At 31.8% G+C, this 27,501-nt stretch overlaps 3 long non-coding RNA genes across 3 annotated transcripts; all 3 read right to left on the reverse strand.

The window, feature by feature from the left end:
• Positions 1 to 9,901: 9,901 nt before the first annotated feature.
• On the reverse strand, positions 9,902 to 12,294 carry LOC117692629 (uncharacterized). Its single transcript, XR_010711538.1, has 4 exons — positions 11,984 to 12,294; positions 11,834 to 11,862; positions 11,416 to 11,694; positions 9,902 to 11,268 (listed from the first exon to the last, which is right to left on the reverse strand). It is a non-coding gene; the product is annotated as an uncharacterized lncRNA (long non-coding RNA).
• A 3,634-nt stretch (positions 12,295 to 15,928) lies between these two features.
• LOC136273699 (uncharacterized) lies at positions 15,929 to 17,820 on the reverse strand. The gene is made up of 3 exons (XR_010711920.1): positions 17,663 to 17,820; positions 16,556 to 16,611; positions 15,929 to 16,172 (listed from the first exon to the last, which is right to left on the reverse strand). It is a non-coding gene; the product is annotated as an uncharacterized lncRNA (long non-coding RNA).
• Positions 17,821 to 19,980: 2,160 nt separating this feature from the next.
• Positions 19,981 to 22,497, reverse strand: LOC105321208 (uncharacterized). Its single transcript, XR_010711539.1, has 5 exons — positions 22,340 to 22,497; positions 22,212 to 22,267; positions 21,764 to 21,967; positions 20,865 to 20,955; positions 19,981 to 20,233 (listed from the first exon to the last, which is right to left on the reverse strand). It is a non-coding gene; the product is annotated as an uncharacterized lncRNA (long non-coding RNA).
• Positions 22,498 to 27,501: the final 5,004 nt, after the last annotated feature.

Here is a 27,501-nt window from a genome sequence, read left to right on the forward strand (position 1 = left end):
TGTTGGATTTACATTAATGAATTACAAACTATACAAGCACATCCTTTTGTCAGTGATTTTTAACCGGGTTTTCTGCAGGAAAAATCCGGTTATTAAAATGGTGAAAATGGCGGGCGGGCGGGCGGCTGCCAAAAGGGTACCCTCATTGTACGGATAACTCTTCCTACAGTTTTCAAGATAGGATGTTGTTCTTTTGCAGATCAATTGTACATATATCAGAGGTGTGCATATTGCTAGGATTTTTATTTCTGATAATTTATGAAAAAAATACAAGCTTTTGAACTTAGTCATTTTTTGGCAAAATAATGCATATAGGGTACCCTCATTGTACGGATAACTCCTCCTACAGTTTTCAAGATAGGAAATTGTTCTTTTGCAGATCAATTTTACATATATCAAAGGTGTGCATATTGCTAGGATTTGATTTCTGATAATTTATGAAAAAAATACCAACTTTTGAATTAGTCATTTTTTGGCAAAATATTGCATATACGGTACACCATTTCACTGGATATGCGTTGAGATGGATTATGAATACAGTTCACATAAAAGAAAACCCGGTTTGCTGTCACATTGACAGCTTTTCACTTGTGCTCATTTGCCATTTTGCAAGCATGGTAAAAGAAACATAGAAATAAACTTGTACTAACAAACACTATTAGACATACAGAGAGCGTCTGATTTTTAAAATTCCATCAAAATGTTTAGTTCTTCAGTAACATCATTCATTTTCATATGCAGTAAACTCATTTATTAAGAATAAAGAAATAGCACAATCACTAATTTCTATTTTTCTTTTATCAAATCCTTGTTAGGAAATTAATTTTAGGTCACATAGATTGGAGTGATGTAACGAAATTTGCGTCTTTAATAACGAATTTTTATAAAAAGTAAAAATAAAAAATTCTCTATTAGGTTTTTTATAAAGCTCATAAAATATGAATTCTCGTATTAAGACACTCAAAATTTAACGAATTACAATAGTTAAACGTAAGACAATTTAGACAATTTAGTTTATAACAAATTAACCTAGCTTATTTAACACAGGTCCATATGATCATGAGAGCCATTTTGTAATAATATTATTACTTTACTCGACAAACGCAACATTCATCTAGTAAGAAAAGGACTAAAATGACTTTAGAAGTTTATATACATATTACGTATGTGTAATTTGTTTCACAGCATTTTAGTGCTATATCTTTGGGTTTCTTAGATTACCTTTTTCATACTCTATTTCAGTTCTGCATGGTCCAATATTTTGGCTATTACAGTATCAAATAATTTTTCATACAAAACGAATTTTCTTAGAAAGTTATAGACTTTCGCCTATTGACATCTTTACATCTGCAGAATCGATCTTCTTTCAAAGTTAAAACAATTCAAAGTAAATAAAGATGATTTTTTATGGGCATACCAAAAAACACCCTAAAACAAAGAAGAGCCGTGAAATCATAAACAAGGCTGTAATCAACACAAATATTATTCAATTCATAGCTTGTTGGAGAAAAATTGTTCTTCACAAAATGTGAAATCAACAAAATTACCTAAATACTAGTCCTATTCCAATCACAATGCAGGCAACAGTTACACAAACTGCTCCAACAAGACAAGGGATGCTGAACTTATTTAATTAATCGTGTTACCTTTTTCGGAACTAAAAACAACGTCAACGGGAGAGTGATTTTACTTAATTTATGTGACGTAAATTTGTGTTCCTTCAATCTTTTTCCACGGTCATTCTCCAGGTGTTCTTGGGTCGACCAGGTTTCTTTTTCCCTGTTTTTTTATGTTTTACTGTTTGAAAAATGTTCGAAAATCTTGTACAATCTTATTAATAGTAAAGATATTATACCAAGTTCCATTCAGAAATGGAACACTGAACTATCCATGCAACTAGAAATTAATGTTTCTGTTAAAGAGTTCTTTAAAGTATGTTTTAAAACAAGTGCTGATACCTCAGTACAATGGCTTCAGTACAGAATTCTTTTCAGAATGTTGCCTACAAAATACTATCTTAAAAAAATCAATGTAAGCACTGATGATTGTTGTTCTTTTTGCAAAGAAGATGTAGAAACAATTCAACATGTATTTATTAAATGTTTAGAAATACTGCCATTATGGAATAAACTCAGCATGCATATCTATTGTAAAACTACAAATAGAATTGGATTTAATGTTAATAATGTAATATTTGGTGAAATACCTCTAAATCAGGGTAACAAAGTTGTAAACTTTATAATTTTGTATACCAAACAGTATATTTTTAACTGTTTGAAACAAAAAAAGATCCCTCACTTAAAGGGACTATTACAACATATCTATTTCAAATATAAGGTTGAAAGATACATATCAATTAAATCATGTGAAATGTTAAAATTTGACAAACAATGGTCAAACTGGAAAAATATTTTTGAAATTTAATTCTCCTGTAAACAATTAGAATGTGTTTCTGATATTTATGTGTGCAAGTGTATGAAAGGGTGTGTGAGTGCCAATAAATATTTGCTTTGTCTTTTTGAATTCCTTGTAATAATTATGAAAATGACAATAAAAATTTAATAAAAAAAAAAAATGGTTTCTTTTTCCCTTCTGGTGTCCATCGCAGTGTTATTCTTGTGATGTTGTATGTAGGTTTTCTTAGCACATGCCCTATCCCTTGCCATCTCCATTAACATTATTATTAGCACTGACATATTAGTAGTAATTTGTATATAAATTTATAAAGCATAGTGAGATTGTGTTTATATATAAAATATATATCGTATAATTATGTGAAATTGATTTGCACATAACCAGGTTCTTGCATCAGGAGAGGGATTGGGAGGCTTGACCCAACTCATCAATTTTTTTTCAAATTAAAATGCTTTTAACTGAAATTTTACATAAACATAAATTGTTTGTGATAATGTTGAAAATTTTAGTGTACAATTTTATATGTACATAAACAAAATTTTGAATAGAAATACAACACACTACATTTCCTTTCCGGTTTTAAATTTTGAAAATCAGAGAACCATGCAAAAGCGATTGAGGGTTGACGTTACATACTATAGAATGCAAAAACTGAAAACTGTTCACGGAAAAAAGATAAAAATTGTAATTTTTTTCAACATTTACTCTATGATTCTTATTTTACCAAATTGAGATTTACAATTTTGCAAGTGAAACCACTAATCAGGGATGGTACTACTTCATGGCAATATTATTCGATTACAGAATAATCCTAAAATGCTCTTATTTAGAATGTTGTAAAATATTTTTTGGAACTCAATGAATACCTTTTTTTTAACAAGATGAAAATTTTTCTGGGTCTTTTTAAGTTTTTAATATACTGAATTATTATTAAGTTAAGGAGGTTGGGTAGTTAACAAACTAGCCATCATATCTTCTTTAAATATTAAGATATCAGTTTAGCTGTAAACTATCATTTAGTAAAAAACAAATCCAAAAACTTGACTTTAAGATTGAATTAATTATTATTCCCGATATCTTTATATACAGGTAAAATTGCAACATATGTTCAACATATGTTTAACATATGTTACTCGATACATATGTTGAATATACCGTATAATGGGTATTTTTTACGTGCTGCTAATTTTTACGAGTTTTATAAATCCGTAAAAATTAAACGCGTAAATTTTCACAGAAGTTAAAAAACACCGCACGTAAATTTTCTACATCGTACGTATAAGAGTAATGTTCATGACCTTCAGCTCAGTCCCTGACGGTTGTACATGTAGGTAAATTTGAGCGTTTTTGGTCACGTGGTGATAACAGTTCAGATCTTTCTATTCAGTCTAGAGTATTTTTTTTAAAACTACGTATAATGCCACATTAGTCGCTAGATTTCGATCACTCATTCAATAACTATGGCGGGGATACGAAGCTATTTTAAACCAGTATCTACAATGCCAAATCCAAATGGACCGCTTAGTGAAATTATTCCAAAGGAAGTCATAACTATTTTAAATAATTCGGTTGCCACAGCTGATTCTCCGCCAAGAACACCGCCAAGAACACCGAAAAGGGGAAAATATTCCAAATATACCGATTCTGATCGTGCCGCTATTGGCTGATATGCAAGTGAAAATGGGACCCCAAAAGCGCTAAAGAAATTTTCTTCCAATTTTCCGGGACTATCTGAATGCACTGTTCGTAATTTTAAGACCAAGACCAACATAAAAATGATCGAAAGAGAAAACTTGAAAGTACGGACGAGTGTGTTGTCTTAGAAATACCGTCTCTTAAACGCGGCCGAAAAACTGTGCTTGGAGACAAAATAGATCATCAAGTTCAAGATTACATCACAGCTACGAGAGCAAATGGTGGTATAATTAATACTACGATTGTCTTATCCATTGCAAATGCTGCACTTTTATCCCAAGACAAATCTCGGCACATAGATCATGGCGGGGACGTACATTTGGCCCGGCACTGAGCGGTATCGGTAATGCACAGTATCACCCCTGCGAATGTGTTCGCAATGTTTTCTTTATCGTTGCTAAGTATGTAATAAATCCAGAGGTGTTCAAAGTTCACGAGACTTCATCGAGATTTGTTCAGTTCCTGTGAAATTTCGAGCGGAAGTATAAGTGTTCGGATAATATTCTCAAAATACGTAAGTACTGGTCGATTTTCATATCATATCATACTTTGATTTATGTTTGAACATAAACATCTTTTAAGATGCATGTCTTATTTCACCATCTAGCGGTGTTTTAAATTAAACGATATTCAGAACAGAGTTATCGTTCGTGTTCAACCACGTGTAGAGTGGTTGATAATATAAACATTGGGTTGCTTAATAAAATCATAGCCATGTTTGATGCTTGTGGTGTGCAATGCCATGTTTAAAAAAAAATAATGGGTGAATGTTTTGCATAAAAACTTAGTATATCGAGCCTTTTTCAAGGAACATTCTGCATAAAAAAGTACAGTCTGTTTCACAATTGATGCTATTACACTATAGGTCAGGCGCGGATCGAAAATTAATTCTATGGTGAGATCTCTTCTACGCATGTTAATTGTCGCAACAGCAGAAAAGTTATCTATTTTTGTATTGTCACGTTTATTTCTACAACACATTTTATCCACCAGTTAATGAAGATAAAGTTTAAAATCAATAAACCTCTAGAATTTATATTTGACTACAAGTACCTAGATTCTTTAAAATAGACTATAAACACGAGGCACGATTTTTACTGCGAAACTGAAAGGGTCAAATAAAACCACGTGATCTAACATTTGAATGACAATAACATTCGCAGGGGTGGAATGGGACTTGCCAAACGTCGTGGATGCTCAACGGCGAAACCTGAGATAACAAACTTTGAAGAACTGAAAACACAGTATCTCGGCCGAATCAAAAAAGCAGTTAATGGCTACAACCTGATGAGTTGATGATTATTGGGACCATACAGGTAACTTTTAATTTAATACGTCAGTTGAACATGTAAAAAAACATTATCAATGATTTGATTACTTTATTGTCAGTATTGTATACAAGATGCCTACTTTCTAATAATTAAGGGCTTACATGTAATTATGTAGGTCTCCCAATTATTCCCGTGTCGCAGTGGACAATGGAAAAGGAGGGAAGTAAGAGAGTAAAAATAACGGGTCTTGGTGTCAAGAGAGATCATGGCCGTGTTTGCCGGGACTTTGAGTGGCGCCTTCCTAAAACCACAGGTGACCTACAAAGGGACCACTGATAAGTCGCACCCTCAGATTCGGGAAAGTCTCGTAGAGGGGTGGGGTATCACACATTCCCCTAATCACTGGGCCAACGGCGAGACATGTCACAGGTGACTATTTTTTTATTTGTACTAATTAAAACTGAACATGGAACTATTGTTATCATGTATTATTGATATTAGATATACACAATGTAAGCAGGTAATTTTCTTACTTTTAGGTATGTGAAGAAAGTCATCCTCCCATATATTGAGCAGGTGAAAGACGATCTAGACCTACCGCTAAAGCAAAAATCACTATGCATTTTCGATGTGTTTAGAGCCCAAATTTCCGATGAGATAATAATGGATTTCCTGAAAGAGAAATCTATTATACCTGTGATTGTTCCAGCGAATTGTACCGATAAGTTACAACCGATGGACTTGTCGATTCAGAAGCCCGCGAAAGACTTCATAAAAAAAACAATTTCAGGAATGGTACACAAATTTAATATTAAACCAGTACTCCGATTCCGCCACATCTATTAAGCCAGTGCCTCTGTTATTGTCGGTAGTGAAGCCACTTCATTTGAAATGGCTCATCAAACTGTACGAACATTTTCAGGGACGACCTGAAATTGTTACAAGTGGGTTAAGAGAAGCCGGAATTTTCGATGTCCTGAAAAAGTTGCAATTTTAACTGTATACAGAGCTCATCTTAAGGAGACTGAAACAGTATTAATGTCCACGACCATCGAACCTTCTTAATGAAAGGTTTGCAGATTAAATGCTATTTTACTCGATTGGATTTTGACATTGCGATTCTGAGAAATCTCAAATCTGAAATACTAGCAGCTTTTGTTTTGATAAATCATAATTATACAACTTTAGATTTTTAGGGTGTGTTTTTCCCATTCATAAAAAGTTATTTCTTTCAAACTTTACACATGCTTAGTTATTTTCTTTAAGTGCATTCTCCAAGGAAAAATCTGAAGATAAGACAATTATATTCTAGCATTCATTAAAAAAAGTTTAACCCTATGAAGCTGAAACAAAAAAAGGGCATACAGTTTCAAAGAAAATGTGAGAATTCTACATAAACACAGATGTAGAAAAAAATGCTATTTTTAACATTGAAGTTCTTTACTTGTTTTCATTTTAGTAGTTATTTAAACTGATTTTTTTCAAATTACCTTTTTTTAAGTTGTTCCACCAAATATAGGTTCCCGATATCAATTTATTTGTCCTGACAATTATACAAGAATAATCAAAGAAGAACAATTTTGTTTTTAATTTAATTTTTTATGCATTTACTTGTGTACTTTTTCAAAATATCCTTCCATAATGACAGATATAAATGTGGGGGTTGGTGTTTATGCAAGTAATAACATCAAAAACTAAACTAAACAATTACTAAGGGTTTTTCAATAACGATGTGTAGTACATGTATAATGATGTCAAATCCAAAACGGTTTTGATAAAATATAACAATTTCTTCTATAATAGATCTGTGATTTTTTTAAAGTGAATATTATCAAAGATTTTATACTGTACATTGAGAGAATATCAATTGATTGATCCTTACTTGGTAACCATTCAATTTGCGCAATATTGTCATGAGCTGAAACCTAACACATAGACAGCAAAACTAACAATTGCATCATATACATGTAAGTTTTCTCTGACTGAAATAAATTGTCATGATGCATCTTGAGTGCACGTAAAACCGCAGAAATTTTTATCATTTGTTTTGTTCGGTTCTGATTTCTACAGATGAAAACTTTTTCGGTTTACAATCAGCTCGTTTTTGTTTTATGTTGAAAAATCGATGTTATTTGCTGTGTCAAGGCCCTGAGGTTCTATGTTTACCACTAACCCTAACTTCCTCAAACATGGTTTCAGGGCTTCCATTGGAATTAACTTGCAGTTATGTTGCAGACAGAAAGAGTTTAATTCGATTAAATCCAGTTATATTTCAGGATCTAATTCTTTAGTTCAAGGAAATTCAAAATATAAAAGAAAAGCACGGTCAATATTAATTGACAAAAAAACCCCAATTTCCTTTTTGATCGTCTTACAACAGCTTAACTTGATCATAAGCTTTATATTAAACTAGTTTTATTTAAATTAAACTTGTAATTTAAACCAAAGCCTAAAATTCTTTACCAAGGTAAAAACTATAGTTTCCTTACCAGGAAAGTTGGAAAGAACAAAAAATAAAGAGACTGACATTAAAACTAATTTAATGAAACGAAAATAGAAACCATATGGTTTTCTTAATCAACAACTACTACTTCTACTACTACTACTACATCTACTATCTTCCATCTTTTATATTATCAACAAGTGTGATAGAACATACGAGAATATTGATTTACAATGGTTATAAGTACAACATTAAATCAAATGATTGCCTGTCGATTGATATCATTTTTGAATATTGAAAATTGATGTTACCAACACCAACACTTTGAAAAAAAAATTCAATGTATTTACAGTGTTAAGGATTATGAGAATTACAATTTCTTTTTTTACATGTTCTGAATTTTTAAAGACAAGTAATTTTGAAAATCGAGTTGCAATCAAACCTGTTGCATGAGCATATATTGACTTTTTGCAAACCATAAGCCGCCTCTGTCGAAAGAAGGAGAAAAATATCAATTGTGAAGAAAAATAATATGTTCAAACTTTTTTTTCCATTCACATCGCTTACAATTATAGTTTTCATGTTACATGTTGTATGTGAAATTTCCAGAAATCAAAAACTCATACAGGAGATAAAAATCAAATGATGCAATAGTAATGCTATGACAAATTAAATACAGCGCGTGTAATTATGCATATTATATAAATATATACTGTTTTGAAAGAAAAGTTTCGACTGAAAATTTCACAATGTAAAACTAAAACAAAAATCCTGAAGATTATCTCAACTTTACGTATTAAAATGAGATGTTATTATCATATATTGTATCATAATTTTCACTAAAAAAGCATTTCATTATGCCACGCATACTCTTCTATTCAATGGTTTTTTTAAATGGAGTTTTTTTTTTCACGGAAAATAAACGCTTCTTGGTTTATTTTAATTTATTCGATATCTAATAAATTTAGAAGTGTCCAACATTGAATATGAATGAACATAATAATTAAATATTCGAAAGTTGTATGTAAATTTACATTTGTTTTTTTTCTTTAAAGTCACCTTCCTTATATATAATTAACGCAAATGTTTAAAGATTATACAAATAATTGTAAATTAACATAAACTTATTAAAGAACAAATCAATATTTGATATGTTAACTTTGAGTGTCTTCTCTTTTGTTTTCTGAACATATCACACCAATATCAAAATCCGAACTAATCAATAATTGATATGAAAACTTCGAGGGTCTTCTCGTTTGTTTTTCTGAAAATATTGCATCAACATCATAGTTATTTAAGTACACTCAAGATAACTTCATTTCATTGATGTTATAAAACACGCATGTCTAAATCATAGTATCTAAAAACACTTGTTTCTTTTTTTTTATTTTGTTTATTGTTGTATGAAACCATCTACAAACAAATCACATGTAATCCGAGTTTTAAACACAAGGGTTATCTCTCTTTCCCTGATTGATTTTGATTGTTTGAGAATATGTACAGGCACTATTTGTACATTCTTAAGGCAACTGTCTTCTTTATATTGATATATTTACATTCCAAATATTTTTTGCATGTAAAGTGTGTGAAAAGACACTGCAGTTATAAGACCGTAACACACACAGGGTACTCAAAGGTTAGAATGACTAGTTTTATTATGACTTCACAAACGTTGAACGCTGTAAAATGCAACGTCACAAGCGGGAATCAAAGTTCACGCTTGTGGCTGTTACAGTGGCTCTTCCATTAATTTGAACTTCCCCTTAGGATAAAACAGAAATATTGATGTATAAATCAAATTTGCAGACAAGGCAAGAAGTTAAAAAATGTAAATATAAGCATTAAATCATTATTTTTTGAAAGATATAGTCTCATAACTGCAGCGGTGTGTGCATACAAATTGAGTAACGCGCTAGCGCGCGTTACTCAATTTGTATGCACACACCGCTGCAGTTATGAGACTATATCTTTAAAAAAATAATGATTCAATGGTTAAATATCATTAAGACTTTGTAATGTTCCAACAGACAGCTGACTTGTGATTTAATTCAGTGACAGAAACACGTTGTGTCTTCGCTACATTTTAATTCAAAAATGGTTCTACACTTATAATAGATATTGTACTTGACAAAATGGTATACAGTTAACTAATTATAATAGATATCTGGATTAAAGCACAGATAATGTTACAGACTTCAGAAAACATTGATATGACATTGAGTGCTTAATGTACAATGCTTTTACTTCAAAACAGATTTTTAGTATAAAGAATTACTCTACCACGTATCTGTCATGCGCTTAATGTAAAAAGAAGTATCGATGAACAATCATAAAAGTCATAAAATGTTTACACGCCATGATCAAGTGTATACGTACATCTTTTAAGGATTAAACACCGCATGTTATATTGAAAATATATTATACATGTATTTAGATATCATATCTTGACAAAACATATTTGATTAAAGAACTGAAAATGCAAATGCGTAATGTTGATCCTCAAAACATTTGGAAAAAGATAAAATAAAATACATATAGATTTTTTCCCTACAGGCTATTATATATTTATTGCATGATTGTGGAGGAGATATGAAGATTTATTCTCACAGGAGAAATCGCATTTCCCAAGTCAACGCCCGAGGGAAATATGATTTTGCTTGGGGTAATATATCTTCACATCTCCAAAACGTTCATGTGATAAATTGTTTATTATAACGAACGACAAGTGATGATAAAGAATACATTTGGTTCTAATCGTTTTTCAACTCTTGTAAAGCAGAAACGTAATAAATATTTAACGGTTTCTTTCTTTGTTAGTTTTCTGAAATAAAAAGGATAAAAAACGCTGATATAATCATGAAATGTTTTAAAATTAATCATTTGATTGCATCGTTTTGGACTTTTCATACGCAAGAAATGAAAATTTGAGTGGCTTCCGAAGGGTTGAATATGATGACAAAACATGACAATGACATGGAAATTGAACATTTTATTGCCCTGATCATATTTCCCTCGGGCGTTGCTCTCGGGTATTATGATTTCTCCAGGGGGAATAAATCTTCACATCTCCCTCAACATCAGACAACAAATGTATAATACTGATATTACGAGCAGAGTTTTAGAATCTTGCATACTTCTAAATATTTTATAGGTTATGCAACAAACACTGTTTAGCAACAACATTATTAAAATAACTTTTTAAAATATTCGTCAATCTATCGACGGTAAATTATTTAACAATACTATAAACATCGCTACATTTGCATTAAAAGTTTTTTTTTTAATGTTGTTTGCTTTTTGAAAAAGCAGTTGGTACCAACTCAGATTAATGATTTGTTGATAGAAGCCGAACCCTTGTAGCTCCTCTGTAATATCAAATTCACATTTCAAATGTAGCAGATCTGTCTACGTTTTCCTGGGCTAAATTCGACAGCTTAGGTGTTTCTTGAATAAAAATAAAACGGCATAAATCGTCATCTCCTAAAACTGAGTTGGACTACACTGTACATATTTCTAAACGCCAAATGATAAAAAACAAGCATAAATGACTAAAAAAACGAAAATCAAAACTATAACTTTGAAAATACGTACTGCGACTCCATGAACATGTATTAGAGTTATCCAAGTTTTCACTGGCAGACTTCGACCGTGTAGGTGCCTCTTGAATCCGCGCGAAAGCGTATGGATTTTCATCATCTACTAAAGCTGGAACTGAATTCCAAAGACTCTTTCTGTTTACTACCAACCTTATATTGTTGTATATATAAGAATCATCTAATTGGTCTGGGTCGTCATTTTGTACAGTACTTCTCCCATTTTCCTCATCTAACGTTTCATCGTCTCTGCAAGGCATATTATCTTGGCTTTTTGCTGAAAAAAAAACCCGTCTGATTAAATCAAATTTGTTTTAGCTGTTAGGAATCAATTTAATTAATAATCCAAAAATAAAACTTCTTGATCAAACAAAAACGAGTAACAAAGTCAACTTCTTTACGTAAAATAAACATACCGCTTTCTTTTTTTACTTCATCACAATGACTGAAATAAATGAGATAATATAAGTATTAATTTTTGTAAAATTTACTAGAAAGTGTGCATACATTTAAGAGAAAAATAAATCATTGATTTTTTTTTAATTTTTTTAAAGTAATTTGCTTACCAATAAAGTAGTAAAGAACATAACAACAGAGACACCAATAAAAGACCCGCTGTAATGAGACTAAGTAGCACGTAGTTTTTCTGTCTAACTTTGTTCCAACCTATATAGAAACATTAAAAAAGTTTGGCTACACTAATATATAAATATTGGAGGTGAATGTAAAGGATACAGGGTCCATGAAGGAAAAAAAAACAATTTGAATATCTTATCCAAGAATATCAACAAATAAACTGTATGCCGTTACGGCGGAGGAAGTGGGGTAGTTTCCTCTACCCTTAATTGTAAAAAAAAATGACTAATATATGGGGATCGATTTCGAGCTATATTTGAATATAACTAAATAAATACTAGTTATGTTGCCTAAATTCAATGTAACATTTAACGAGACCGGGTCTAATTTGTTCTGCCATAGATTTTTAATGCAATTTTTTACATGAATGTCTACTGAAATAATTATTATTTCAACATGAAAAAATCAGACACTTACCACACTGTTTGTTTAGGGGCACTCTCAAAGTTTATTAATTATAACATAGCACCCTATGGGAATTTGGTTGAAATGTATCAATTTTGCACATTTTTGTTTTACCCTTATTTTTAAACTTCTGCCCTAGGGATTTCTTTTTTCTGTTCTACATATGAAAGTTATTGCTAAAAGGCATCAATTGGTCAAATTAAAAAAACCCTTTACCTCCTTGTTTGTTCCTAGGGTCTTATCAAATTTTATTTTGAATGTCCAGTTTCCCAGATTTGTCAGATAATGGCTATTTTTTATTTGACAAAGGCGGAAATGGTGAACTTTATAGTATTACTAAAACATTCAGACATATTTAAGTAATAAATAAATATATAACATCACATATTAAGGGTGATTAATATAAAATACATGGTTACTGTCTTCAAATACATGTGTTATTAGGTTATATTTAGGCGGGGTAAGAAAACGTGACAAGAGGGCCAGGCTTGCTGAACCCTTTTCACATTTTCGATACGAGCCCAAATATAGCTTATACTTCAAGACATTTATGTTTATTCTACAATAAAATATTAACGAACTATTTTCGATTTTCGACAAACTTTGCTGAATATCTGCAGTTGAAACCATGACGCCAAGGCGTCAACCAAGCAAAAATATTACGTCACAATGCATATGAATCGCTGCGCTAAACCGTGCGTACTCTAACTGTAATTGGCCTCGTTATGGATATCAAAATCTTTGAAGCTATACTTTTTAGCTCACCTGAGCCAAAGGCTCAAGTGAGCTTTTCTGATCACAATTTGTCCGTTGTCTGTCGTCGTTGTCGTTGTCGGCGTTGGCGTTGGCGTTGTAAACTTTTCACATTTTCATCTTCTTCTCAAGAACCACTGGGCAGATTTCCACCAAATTTGGCACAAAGCACCACTAGGTGAAGGGGATTCAAGTTTGTTCAAATGAAGGGCCACGCCCTCTTTAAAGGGGAGATAATTGAGAATTATTGAAAATTTCTTGGTATTTTTCAAAAATCTTCTTCTCAAAAACTATTCGGTCTGAAAAGCTCAAACTTGTGTGGCGGCATCCTCAGGTAGTGTAGATTCAAGTTTGTTCAAATTATGGTCCCCAGGGGTAGGGAGGGGCCACAATGGGGGGATCAAGTTTTACATAGAAATATATAGACAAAATCCTTAAAAATCTTCTTCTAAAAAACTATCAGGCCAGAAAAGCTCAAATTAAAATGGGAGCCTCCTCAGATAGTGTAGATTCAAGTTTGTTCAAATCATGGTCCCCGGGGGTAGGGTGGGGCCTCAATAGGGGGATCAAGTTTTACATAGGAATATATAGAGAAAATCTTTAAAAATCTTCTTCTAAAACATTATTAGGCCAGAGAAGCTCAAATCAAAGTGGAAGCTTCCTCAGGTAGTGTAGATTCAAGTTTGTTCAAATCATGGTCCCCAGGGGTAGGGTGGGGCCACAATGGGGGGATCAAGTTTTACATAGGAATATATAGAGAAAATCTTTAAAAATCTTCTTCTAAAAAATTATTAGGCCAGAAAAGCTCAAATAAAAGTGGAAGCTTCCTCAGGTAGTGTAGATTCAAGTTTGTTCAAATCATGGTCTCCGGGGCTAGGGTGGGGCCACAATTAGGGGATCAAGTTTTACATAGAAATATATACACAAAATCTTTAAAAATCTTCTTCTAAAAAACTATCAGGCCAGAAAAGCTCAAATTAAAATGGAAGCATCCTCAGGTAGTGTAGATTCAAGTTTGTTCAAATTATGGTCCCCGGGGGTAGGGTGGGGCCACAAGAGGGGGGTCATGTTTTACATAGGAATATACAGATTTTTTTTAAAAAAATCTTCTTCTCAAAAACTATAAGGTCAGAAAAGCTTAAATTTGAGTGGAAGCATCCTCAGATAGTGTAGATTCAAGTTTGTTTAAATCATGGTCCCAAGGGGTAGGGTGGGGCCACAATTAGGGGATCAAGTTTTACATAGAAATATATAGACAAAATCTTTAAAAATCTTCTTCTCAAAAACTATCAGGCCAGAAAAGCTCAAATTAAAATGGAAGCATCCTCATGTAGTGTAGATTTAAGTTTGGTTAAATCATGGTCCCCAGGGGTAGGGTGGGGCCACAATTAGGGGATCAAGTTTTACATAGAAATATATAGACAAAATCTTTAAAAATCTTCTTCTCAAAAACTATAAGGCCAGAAAAGCTTAAATTTGAGTGGAAGCATCCTCAGATAGTGTAGATTCAAGTTTGTTCAAATCATGGTCCCCAGGGGTAGGGTGGGCCACAATTAGGGGATAAATTTTTATATAGGAATATATAGAGAAAATCTTTAAAAATCTTCTTCTCAAAAACTATAAGGCCAGAAAAGCTTAAATTTGAGTGACAGCATCCTCAGATAGTGTAGATTCAAGTTTGTTCAAATCATGGTCCCCAGGGGTAGGGTGGGGCCACAATTAGGGGATAAATTTTTATATAGGAATATATAGAGAAAATCTTTAAAAAAATTTCTTTTCAAAACTTTATGGCCAAGAAAGCTCAAATTGTAACCATCCTCAGATAATGTAGATTCAAGTTTGTTCAAATCATGGTCCCTGGGGGTAGGGCGGGGCCACAATGGGGGATAAATTTTTATATATAGAGAAAATCTTTAAAAATCTTCTTCTCAAAACTATAAGGCCAGGAAAGCCCAAATTTAAGTGGAAGCATCCCAAGATCGTAAAGATTCAAGTTTGTTTAAATAATAGTCATGGGGTATGGTGAGGCCACAATGGGGGATGAATTTTTACATAGGAATATATAGAGAAAATCTTTAATATCTTCTTTTTAAAGACTATTTGGCCAGAAAAGCCTAAACTTGTGTAGAGGCATCCTCGGATAGTGTAAATTCAAGTTTGCAAAATCACAGTCCCTAGTGATAGGGCTGGGCCGTGACGGCAGTTTGAATTTTTACATAGGAATATATAGAGAAAAATCTTTAAAAATATTCTGGGAAAGTTTTCGGTCCAAAACTCAGTACTTAGTGTGAAAGCACAGGTTATGCAGATTTAAGTTTGATGAAACCATGATTCCCTAGAGAAAAGGGGGGCCACGAAATGGAGGGGGGGGGGTAAATTGGAATAGAGAAAAATCTTCTTACAGGTACAACAACAAAAGGGGCTTGGTATTTACCCAAAAAAAGAGGTGGATAAAAATTGACAGATTTTCTATTTTTTTTTAGCAAGATCTACTGTACTTAGTTGTCAAGATATTTTGATACTGTAATGCTAATTTGATCAGAATTAAGGCAATTGTTGCTCAGGTGAGCAATGTGGCCCCTGGGCCTCTTGTTATAACTAGTAACATGATCTTTAATCATCATCATCATCATCATCATCATCATAATTTTTATTATATACAATTATTGATTAACATCAAGACGTGTTGATATTAGTGTGATATTAACTTGCCTTTAACGTTTTTCGAACAATTTAAAATAGGTTGAGTTGTGTATGAACCCGTCATACTTGCTGTGTTATCCGTCATTCCATCACACGTCTCAGCTGTTGTGGCGTTGATGAATGGTGCATTCACACAGCCACACACATGATGACATCCAAAATCATGAGGACAATTACATTTTGTTGCACAGAGTCGCCCAAAATAACCAGCTTTACACATAGTGGTGCAATTAGTTCCACGATACCCCAATCTACACTCTAGAAATGTAACAATCATTACAGAAGTTATTGTTGATATACATTAAATAACATCAAGTATGTATCTGATCCAACTGACGTTATAATCCAGTATCTAATTGTTTATAATCGTTATCACTTTAGAGGGCTGGATGGACGTGGCTATTTTTAGGCTATATTTACCTTCTTTTAGAGAAAGATCTCTGTATAAAGATATGGGGAAATGTTCATATTGAAATCTACATATTTTGATTTTTTTCTTCACTAAATAATATTTAATGATCAAAATTCATTGTATATAAAACTTTAAGGCAGATCTGGTAGACAGTTTGTTGAGCACAAAGCCTTCTTGAAATAAAATATAATTAATATACATTATGCAGTACATGTAGTTTGTTTCTTACCGACACACTTGTCACCCCTTTTCTCGTAATCTGTACAGCATTGAGTCACGTTATTGCTGGAAATGAGAATAATATAAAACTACTGTAGTGTACTTCCAACTCGGACAGTATGTCTCTCAAGGTAGCTTTAATTAACATAAAGCCTTATTCTTTTTAAGATTCATAAACCCTCTGCTTCAAAATACTTATTATTTTTTATAATCCTAATGTACATTTTCATATAGCACTATACATTGTGATATAATAAAATTGATTAATTTAAATTATTTTTTTTATAATTTATTTGAATGCTTCGTGTGCTTATACATGTATACCTATATACGTTTTTGTGAATGTTATTTATAAATGATGAAAAGGGTAACCCGATGATGAAGTTTTCTTTGCTATATTTCTGGAAATAGCATTGATTAAAACAAGGGTTATCAAAGTATCAAAATATTAAATTTCCGACTAATAAAATTAAAAGAACTTGCAGTTGTAAATGAATGAACCTGTGTCTAACGAACCGATAGTTCTGTGAGCTGTTGCAACACTCTGCTGTTCTAAACTGCATTTTACGCATTGTGATATGAAAAATGTTGGAAACCAAACATTCCAAAAAATATTCACTTTTAAAATAATTCTCTGACAAATTGCCACAAAATCGACAACAGATATTTTGAACAAAAGTTGTATTATCTCTCTTTTCAGAGAATCCATGAACCTTAAGACACTACGTCATAGCGATTTAAAAAGTTTAGTTGAATTGTTCGTACTTAACATGTATTCAAATATTATCATATCATAAAAGTAAAGAGCTTGTGACCCGCAGATAACGAGTTCGAATTCAATTGAGGCTTTTGCTCATATTTACGAAATAAATATATATAATAGTTTTTAAATTTAGGTAGCTACTGGACTTCATACGGAAAATTTAAAGGAATTTAAAAAAAATTCTACTTTTTAAAAGTGACATCCCGTTTTGTGACGGATGCAAAAAAAGAAAAAGCCTATCAACTTGGGCTTTACATTTAAAAACTTAAAATAAGAAACACTGTCTAAAAAGTAATGATTCAAATATGAATTCAATAATTAATACATTAAAGTTATGATATGTGACATATTTACCCAGGATCCTGACATAAATTGTCACCATGTAAGGCGTCGGCGGTTTTCATCAAAAGAAGAAAGAACACATCCATTTTTAAAAGGAATAATAAAATGAAATGTGTATCGACTTTTTTATTTAAATTTACATAAATTTTGCTTAGAGCCACCATCATGATCCAACGTTAACGTTTCTGTGAAATATTATTTTAATCATTTTCATACATGACCAAAATATACCGGAAAATATAAACACGTGTATAGATTAAAATCACTTGACAGAAATGTAATATTTAAACAATGTGTCTTGTGCAAACCGTACATATGAAGTTAACGAACATGAAAATGAAGTTTTAATGAAGAACGACCAATTAAATGCATTGTAATAAAAAAATTATATTTTTCAATATATTATAAGTTTCATTTCATTGTATAGATTAATTTGCATTATATTTTGTGGATGAATTAAGAGGACGAATCAATTATTTTTTTTTAAATTAGTAATATTTTCTTTGAGTGGTCAGTAATCAGCTCTTTTAGATGGTTTGTACACACAAATTAATTGTTTCCTTGTAAACCATATGGCGCTCTAAGCAGGAGGAACGTCAAGTATGTCATATAAAGGAAAATAGGATTAAGTGTGTCACATTTATTTTACATTATTTATAATTATAACTTATTTAGGGTGCAATTTTATGTCTATATAAAACACTAATAATAAAAAATAATGTAATGTTTCAATCAAAATTAATTTTTTGAAAAAAAATCTTCCCGATTGTTTTCCATAGTGTTCACCTGTTTATGCTTTGTGGTTTACGATAATACTCTACTAGTATACTGCCAGTTTCCGTACTTGATGTTAAGTGTATGATCAACAATGGATAGCATGTGTTTTATTTTAAAACCGTGCATGATATTTTCTTTTGGTTCCTGATAAAATTTTATCACGAAGAATATTTTTACTAACACATTAACCCAAGCCGGCTAATGTGTTTCTTTAATGAAATTTAAGATAGCATGGGACACCTCCATATTGTGACCTTAGTTACAATCTATCGAAATAAATAATAAAATCAAGTTTAAATTTTTATTTTTCCCTCTCTCAATTTGTAACATAACAGCGTATCGGAATGGACAAGACAGTTAACTATTAATCTGTTAGTCATGAATTCGAATCCCACTGGGCGTTAATGATTTTTATCATCCCAACATTTTTAAAAGATGTTTTTTGTTAAATTATTGCAAATATAGAAAAAGTCGGCATCTCAATAGTTCCCTTCTTTAGAAACAGTTTACATGTAACATTAAAAAGTTATACAATTGATCATGTTTTACGCAGGCACGTAGCATCAGGTGGGGGGGGGCCAGGGGGGGGCCTGGCCCCCCACTTTTTCTGACAGCAACTAATTTTTTAAAATTTACATAAAAAAAATTGAATTATCATGGAGTTGGCCCCCCCACTTTTTAGGAGGATGTAAAAAATTGATATGAAAATAAGGAAATAAGGATTGAAAATGAAGTTATATACTATGCCAGCGCCCCCCCCCCCCCCCCCCCCCCCCCCCCACGGATTAGATTTTGAAGATTTTGGAAAAGTGTTATTTCCTTTTTTTTTTTTTTTGTTTTTTTTTTTGCTTGTCAAGATTTTTTGGATGAGTCTGGCCCCCCCCCCACTTTCAAAAACGATGCTACGTGCCTGTTACGTTTTAGCTAAAACGATCAAATATAACATTTAAACTGACAACCTTTTCTGCTGAATAGCTTCAAGGTTTAAAAGATATTTCTGAAAAATAATAAGCTTTAATCTAGCAATGTGCAAGTACCAAATTTAGAGTAGACAGAAATATAGACATCCAAATGTAACACAATCGTAACAGCATCATGCGATCAAAGTTTGCGCTGATTCTTTACAATAAAGTTTAAGAAGTCTTTGAAGGTTAAGGTAAAAAATATTAATCCAGTCCATGGAAAAGTTTGAATGCGGTGAATTCCTTTGTGAATGGCTTCATCAAGGTCATTGTAGTCACCTCCTTATTAGGATTTCAAGGGTTGAAGATCCGCGTAGTGATGTTCATGTGTACTTCTGCCATCTGTTATTGACTCGTACAAACCCATTGTTTCGGCGGGATGTCCGCCGTGTCCATTTAGGTAATGTTTAGATTTTACTGATTGGTATGAATCAGAGTCACTACCACTTGAAATTTTTTTTGCAAAATTTACCTCCGCTGACAGATAGCCAGTGTTTTCTGGTGCTCTCAGTAAATCACTATTTATGGGTTGTATATGAGATCCTGGAGGTTTATTACCTTCTGTTCTCAAGGATTTTTCCACGTTCCTGCCAACACCACCCATTGGAAAAAAATTATCAAAATTCTTTCCCCTTAATATTTGCTTGGGAGTTGAATGTTTGTTAATTTCTTCATATGCTGCCAAGTCGTCTAAATTAGAATCAATGTAAGTTTTATTGGCGTTCGGACCCTCTTTCTCGCGCTGGATACCGATACTTCATTGTTAAAGTGATAGCGCACCAACTTCGTGTCATCTTGTGATCCGCCTTTAAATTTGTATGTAGATTGCCCTTTTTGTAATACGCTTCAAAAAAATCAAAAGGAGATATTTTTTTGCATTGAGTTACAATTACATATCTAGAAAAAAGATTATTTTCAAGGTTATGCATAGAAAGTATGTTAACTTTAGTCGCCATTGATTTAGCTTTAGGAATTTCTTGTCAGTAAGTCTATATGTTTTGCATAGTGTTAGACGCGTGGTGTTTTATTTTTTATTTGCCTACTAGATATTTTCTGAATTTTGTGAAATTGAATGCATTCTGCAAAAACAGAGCGAAATATTTAAATATATATTATATCATTTATGCTGGGGATTCATTATGTTCCATATATCTTGCTTCAAAGTTGGTACTTTTCCCTTTTATTTCGTAATATTTGATGACAGCCATTTATACATGTATTTTAATAAGCCGAGATTTGACAGTAAAATATTTTTAACATTTTGATTAAATATAGGCTTGAGTTTGTTTTTCATACAATATAATGAGATTATATTTAGTTCTAGCACATTTAATTGTTTTAAAAACTAAAACAATTCAATTTTTAATTGAATGAATTATGCATTGTGTAAGGAGAATAATATACTGGTACTGAAATAGTTTGATTAATTTCAATTATCCTATTTATACTATCTGAATCAAGGAAAAAATATCTACCATCTCCAGCATAAGAGGTTAACGCCTAATAAGCACACGATTATTCCAACCACAATGAAGAAAATGGGTATCCATTCAAATGCCAAATATTCTGTCAAAACAATTAAAAAAGAAAAATTATGTAAAACGAGATTAAAAAAAGCACTTAGAGAAAACAATAACCATAGACTATTTGTCTTCAAAATGAAATTCATATATTAATTCAGACATGAATACGATTGGGCAACCCATTCCCCCCATAGTCACGAAAATTGGCTCCCACAAAATGAAATGATTCCTCATGGATGTGCCAACAAGTCTACAAACACCAATATAAAACTTCACTATCCACTATTTTTTTCTAAGCCTGAACTTTTCAAAGCAAGCCTTAACAGAAGATATATACACAGCAAATAATGATTCACCATTGAGAATCTATTACTTGGAATACACAACCAGTTACAAATATACCTGTTTTATTTATTGGCGAATCTTTAGACTAATGAAGTTCCCATATTGTAAATATACAGTTGACAATGGATCAGAAACGTTTGCAATTAGTCTGGACAGAAAGTAGAATTAATTGAAAAAGAGCAAAATGTTTAAATTATATTTCCAGTTCATATTTTGCCCTGAGTAACTAAGCTACCTCTTTAATTATTTCTCAGATTTATTTTTCGTAAAATACTTTTATTATGCGTGACTTCTTATGCGTGAATTTTTCTGGGTCTTTTTCAATGATATACCGACAATTCTGAGTTTGTTTTTATAATGCTGTAGGAATCAAATATCCAATGAACTTTTTGGGCTTTATTGGATTAAATCACTTGTCTACCTAATTATGGTAAAGAATGATTCATTATTTTTTTAGTAGAATCAAAAGTATCTTTTTCTGACGCTTAATAGGAACTTTCTCATACCCGTCACATTTTCTTGACTTTTTATAGATCTGTTACATCTCTCAGACTTGGTATGGTTGAGGAGTGTCGTATTTTGCTCACATCCGCAAACGTGGTCACAGGATAAGTGTTCAGGACAATCGCATTTCTCACTGCAATGACGACCATAGTAGTTTTCTGGGCATTTGGAAGAGCAATTTAATCCAAAATATCCAGCTCTGCATTCTAATAATTAAAATTGAATTTCAGGAAAGGATACATCTGCAATTTGCTCGAACAAACGTCATTTTGTAAATCTTGACTTTAGTTACTCTGGTGGATCTTGATACAGAATTTACAATATGGCAATTGTAAATTTTGTATAAACATCCACTTTACTCAAAACTTACAGCTTGGTACAGGATTGTCCAAAATTAATTTCAAAATTATTCATAATTTGTTCTTTTAACATTTTAGATTAAAATCTTACCAACACATTTGTTTAACTTTTCTTCATAATCTTTGCAGCATCGAGACAAATTGGTGCTATAAATAAAAAGGAAAAAAATTATGCTCTGAAATATTGAATTCAAGGACACATGAAATATTCATTCTAACATAAGGTTCCTGCAGATATTTTCTCCCTCTAGACCAGTTGACATTTCCATGAAAATTTCTAAAATTAATGCACAAGAAATTGTCACTAAACTTAAAGCAGGTAACATTTTCACTTCTTATAATCAGATTATCGGCTAGATAAAGTTTGCCGTCTGATTATGTATTCTCATTTCCCACGTGAAATTTTATAAGGAAGAAAAACCACTACGTAAGATTATTTGTGTTTTTGAATAATCATAATGTTTAATATATAATACTGGTATGTACTTTAAACCAATGGTACATCTAATTATGATGCAATGTTTAAGTGCAAATTTAAAAGAATAAGGAAATATCAAATAGTGGACGATATAATGTAGTTTAATTCATTTTCTGGGATCACATTTTTGAGATATTGTTTATTTGTACACAAATGAAAAAAACCACAAGTTTAGATGCGAATGATTCCAACGTTAACTGATATAAAAGTAGTTTTACGATGTATTCATGGTCAGTTGAAATGAATGACAATTAAAAACGATTTTAATTTTACGAAAACTTCATATTTCGAATTATATATACAATGAAATCATTATTTTCAAACTCGCAGTTCTATTCAGCGATAGATACATGTATATGTATATAGAAAAACACAGGCAGTCACTAGCAGCTGACGAAGAACAAATGATATCGTAACCTTTTATGAAATTTCGGTTTTGGTCTATCGTTCGATCGCCTTTCTGCTGACAATTAGAGGTTGAAAAAAAAAAATTGTTAACTTTCGCGCATTTGTGCGTATGATAGTAAATTTCAAGAAAGCTGGGTGGTAAAAAAAATCCTTTATAACTTTGAAATTTAAAGTCTCCTAAACTTTATAGATAGCTTTTCATCTAAAGGAGGTAAATATGGTCTAAGAATCACCACTACCGTTCAGTTCTCTTCATTTAAACCTTTCCATATAACGAACAATAAGAATGCAGAACTTTAAGTCATGACCAGAGTGCAAAAAAGAGGTCATAAAAAATGTTTTCAGCACATTTCAATTCATTGTGTTCTGGTCTCATTTTTCTTCTGTATTTTAGATATATTTTATTCTCATTAACTTTAAGCTTGATGATTGAATCAACCTGTCCAAGAATTTAAAGAACAATAATTCGATATTCTAACCGAAACTCAAACTTTAATTTTATGGTGCAAACTGTGGAGACTTGAATTGCAATTGTTTTCTGCAATTCTTAATTGGAATCAAACAAAGTGTGTCATTACACCCAATTTCTTTGAGTTATTGGAGTTTGAATGATTTTGCAATTAATGGGACATTTCATTTTGTCTTACATGTAGTATAAGTTTTATTGAACCTTGCTACAAATAAACATGCAAATATTTTCCGCATTGTGAACATTATGGATGTAAGTTTAACAGGACTGGATGGTCGTGGCTATTTTTAGACCATATAAATATCCTTAAAAAAGAGGAAGTCTGAATAAAGGAAATATAGGAAAACATTCAAATTTTTAAGTAAAAATAGATGAATTTTTCTTTACTTAAGGAGACATGGTGATGCACAAATCCATGATAAACCTTTCGAATTCTTACACGATTTCTACATATTTTATATATCATATGAAAAGATGAACTTTTGACAAATTATGATGTTTAAAATAAGTACGTCACTTAAGAGGGCTCGATGGTCGTGGCCATTTTCAGACTGTATTGATCTTCTTTAGAAGAAGAGCTCTATGTAAAAGTATAGGAATATATCCAAATTTTAATGGTAAAATATATGGGGTTTTTTTTCTTTAAAAACTTTACTAATAGTTAATAGCTAAACCAATCATATCTTAGAATTTTAGACAGATGACCATTTAGCCTCCTTAAAAAGACAAAAATAGGATTAAGCACTGGGCCAACACATGAATATTGAGTTTAATTTACTTCTGTTTTATAGCCACGGAAATGCAGGGAAATGTAAATACTGCAGCGTGTACATAACATGAGCCAGCGGCCTCTTTCTGAAACTTGATGTTTTCAAGAACTATATTATTCAGAAGCACTATCTATGAATGCATTTTTCTTACTAAAAACATTGAATAACTTTATTTTTTCCTTCTCGGTGTGTAAATCCCACTGTAAGTATTTTTAGATAGCGATGGCAATCACGTGACACTAAAATCAATGTCCTAACAACTCGGTTTTTTTACAAGCGTAATTTTCAGATGAGTTTTAACAACTCGTATACTACATGTAATAGGTGATGACTTATAATGCGTGAAACCTCCCTATGATGATTTTTTTTACATTAGTTACGTTGTTATATAATAAAACATTTTTTTGAGTCACCGTGTAACTTTTATTATTGTTCATAGACACACAAATCAATTTTGAATATATGAGATGGATTTGGCGCTAGTAACATAAAGCCTTCTAATATTTTGACTTCAGGAGGCTTATGCGGAATCTTACGACCTGTAAAAGTCCTGCTTAAGCATGTCTTATACCCTAACATATAGCAAACTAAGCAATGTCTCAGCTTAGTCGTGCTTAAATTAAAAAGTAAAAACAAATTGTTAATTTCTTCTATCGAATTTGAGTGTATTAATAATAAATTATTATTTTGGATTCATATTTTGTTTATATACATATACACATATACACGTGTTGTGCTAGGCATCTTTGATTTTAGAAGGAGGTAAAAGTTGATGCAAATAAACAAGATTCAAGGTGGCATTAATGTATTGTAGATGTATCTAACATTTTCAAATAGCTCAAAGCAAAAAATTTAATGCAATGCATTCAGTCTAGTTCACTAGTTTAGACGTTCTGGAAGACTGTATGTAAATGATATCGCGATGCCGTTAGAATCGAACTTCATAGAATACACGATGGGATTTTTGGTTCTTACCTCACCAATTACAAACTCAGAATATAATTTCTTTACCAATTTGATATTTTAAAATGTTGCCTTTAAAATCACTGAGCATTTTCTGTCTTTCAACCTCTTATTCTTACTTTTCCAGTTTTACATATTTTTTACGTTTTGTAAACCGACCAGTGCATGTTTATAACCTATTTAGCAAAACGCTTGCATTTTTCAGCTCACTACAACAACTGTTAATAGCTATATCAATAAAACCATAACTCTAATATTGGGAATATTTATTTTAATATACAAAATATTTGCTGTTGAAAAAATGTAAATATAAGGAATATGAAAGCCACTGGCAGAATATTTGTGAACAATTGTAGTTTTATAAACAAGATCAAGTTTTTTGGTTTTTTTATTCGTTTCTGTGAATCCTCATATCATTTCAATTGTCCTCAGTACGTATGGTATAGTCTATACATGCATAGTTATCCACCTACATTCTCTCTCTCTCTCTCTCTCTCTCTCTCTCTCTCTCTCTCTCTCTTTCTCGCTCTCTCTCTATCTATCTCTCTCTCTCTCTCTCAAAATAAGCTTTACTTCATATGAAATATACCAAATTGTATTATTTAGTAGAAATAGCTTAAATATTATATAATATGTTTCTACAAATGCACCAATCCCCGTTATGTCATCTATGTACATATGTTGTGAAATGAAAACTCAATAAAAAATCATAATTTTACATAAAATATGTGATAAATACACTGCAACCAAATGCTGAACTGCATTAACTAACAATTAAACTTCTAATGTGTTAACAATACATTAAACACACTTAAGTCACCTCTACCGGCAGCCTAAGTTCTAGGTAAATTGTCCTATATTTTAAGCATTCTTCTAGTTACGGGCTTAAGTCTAACCAACTTAAATACTGTCTTAAAAGCCCCTGAACCTCGTGGTCGACGTGTGGTATTCCTTGCGTTGTCTTAGAATTCGTGCCTTTATTCTATGTTTATGTGCATTTTCTGTATATAATGCGTTGACTTGTATATTTGTTGTTACTTTTGTCTTTTGTCCCTTGTTGGAACTGTTGCGTATAATTTGATAATTTCATCGCGACTGAGTTACACGGCAATATGAGATGTACACAAAGGTGAGACCTCTAAAGCAAAATACTTTGAACTGTTAAGAGGTCTGCGGCTTATATAGATGTTGTAGGGATAGTGGCGTGGGAAGAAAAAATAGTTCTGAATGGTGTTCAGCTTTAACCATTTATTTATCCAAGTAATATATAATGGTACGTCAAAGTTTGGGATAAATGTTCTTGTTGTATTGAATAATAGAAGCAAATTTATTATAAAAAAAAAAGTTTTCGTTTAAATGTTGCTGGTTTTTACATGCACAAGGATTCAGAATGCGTTTGACTAGAAGAGGATCAATAGACTTGTTTCCAATGATTTATTGTCTGTTAATTAATTGATTCTGTAATATTAAGGAAATAAAGTGAATCGATTTAAGATTATTTGGGATATACAATGGGACGTCCTTGTCTAGACTAGAGTTTTAAAATTTGATTATCGGTTAAATCTCAATGAAAATGAAAATGATACAAACAAACTCAATTAGTATGATGGAAGACCCCCCTACCCAAGAACCCTTGAAACAAAGAGCTGACAACTTTTTTTTTTAATAACGAGGCAACAAGTTTATTTTCTCCCTTCTTCTGCTCTGTAAAATTGAATAAACATTGTAAATGATATCAACGAATTCAATGACATAAAATGTACGCTTCTTCGTGCAGAACAAGTTCATCCTAGTCTTATGTCTTCCGAACGAATAAGGGTAAAATATATGTAAATTATATTATTTAATTACAGTAATAAAACTGTGCAACACGACATGGCAGGTGGAAGAATAAGCCTTTTCTATTTATATAATACAAAAGAGCATCTAAAGTTGAACAATACAAGGTAAAAATACACAGTAAAATACTTTCCCACAAATATATGACCAGAATTGTATTAAAAAAAAAAAATTGACAATTTTTAAGTAAGGTGTTGTTTGACCATGAAAAAAAACATGAAATTGCGTCGACTTAAAATTTTGGCCTCGCAAATATGAAAATTACCATAACCTAGAAAACTACATAAAGATATAAAACCAAACAAGCAAAAATATATCTATTTTCGTTTTCGATAAACCAGCTCGAAATAGCAAAATGAGAGTAAGTTAGTGGACACGCTTTGTCGGATCCAAGTCAGTGGGAGTTAGTATTAAAATGTATCCTTGGAATGAAATAGTATTGCGGAAACAGTGA

This window comes from Magallana gigas, chromosome 3 (assembly GCF_963853765.1).
Source record: "Magallana gigas chromosome 3, xbMagGiga1.1, whole genome shotgun sequence".
Lineage (NCBI taxonomy): Eukaryota > Metazoa > Mollusca > Bivalvia > Ostreida > Ostreidae > Magallana > Magallana gigas.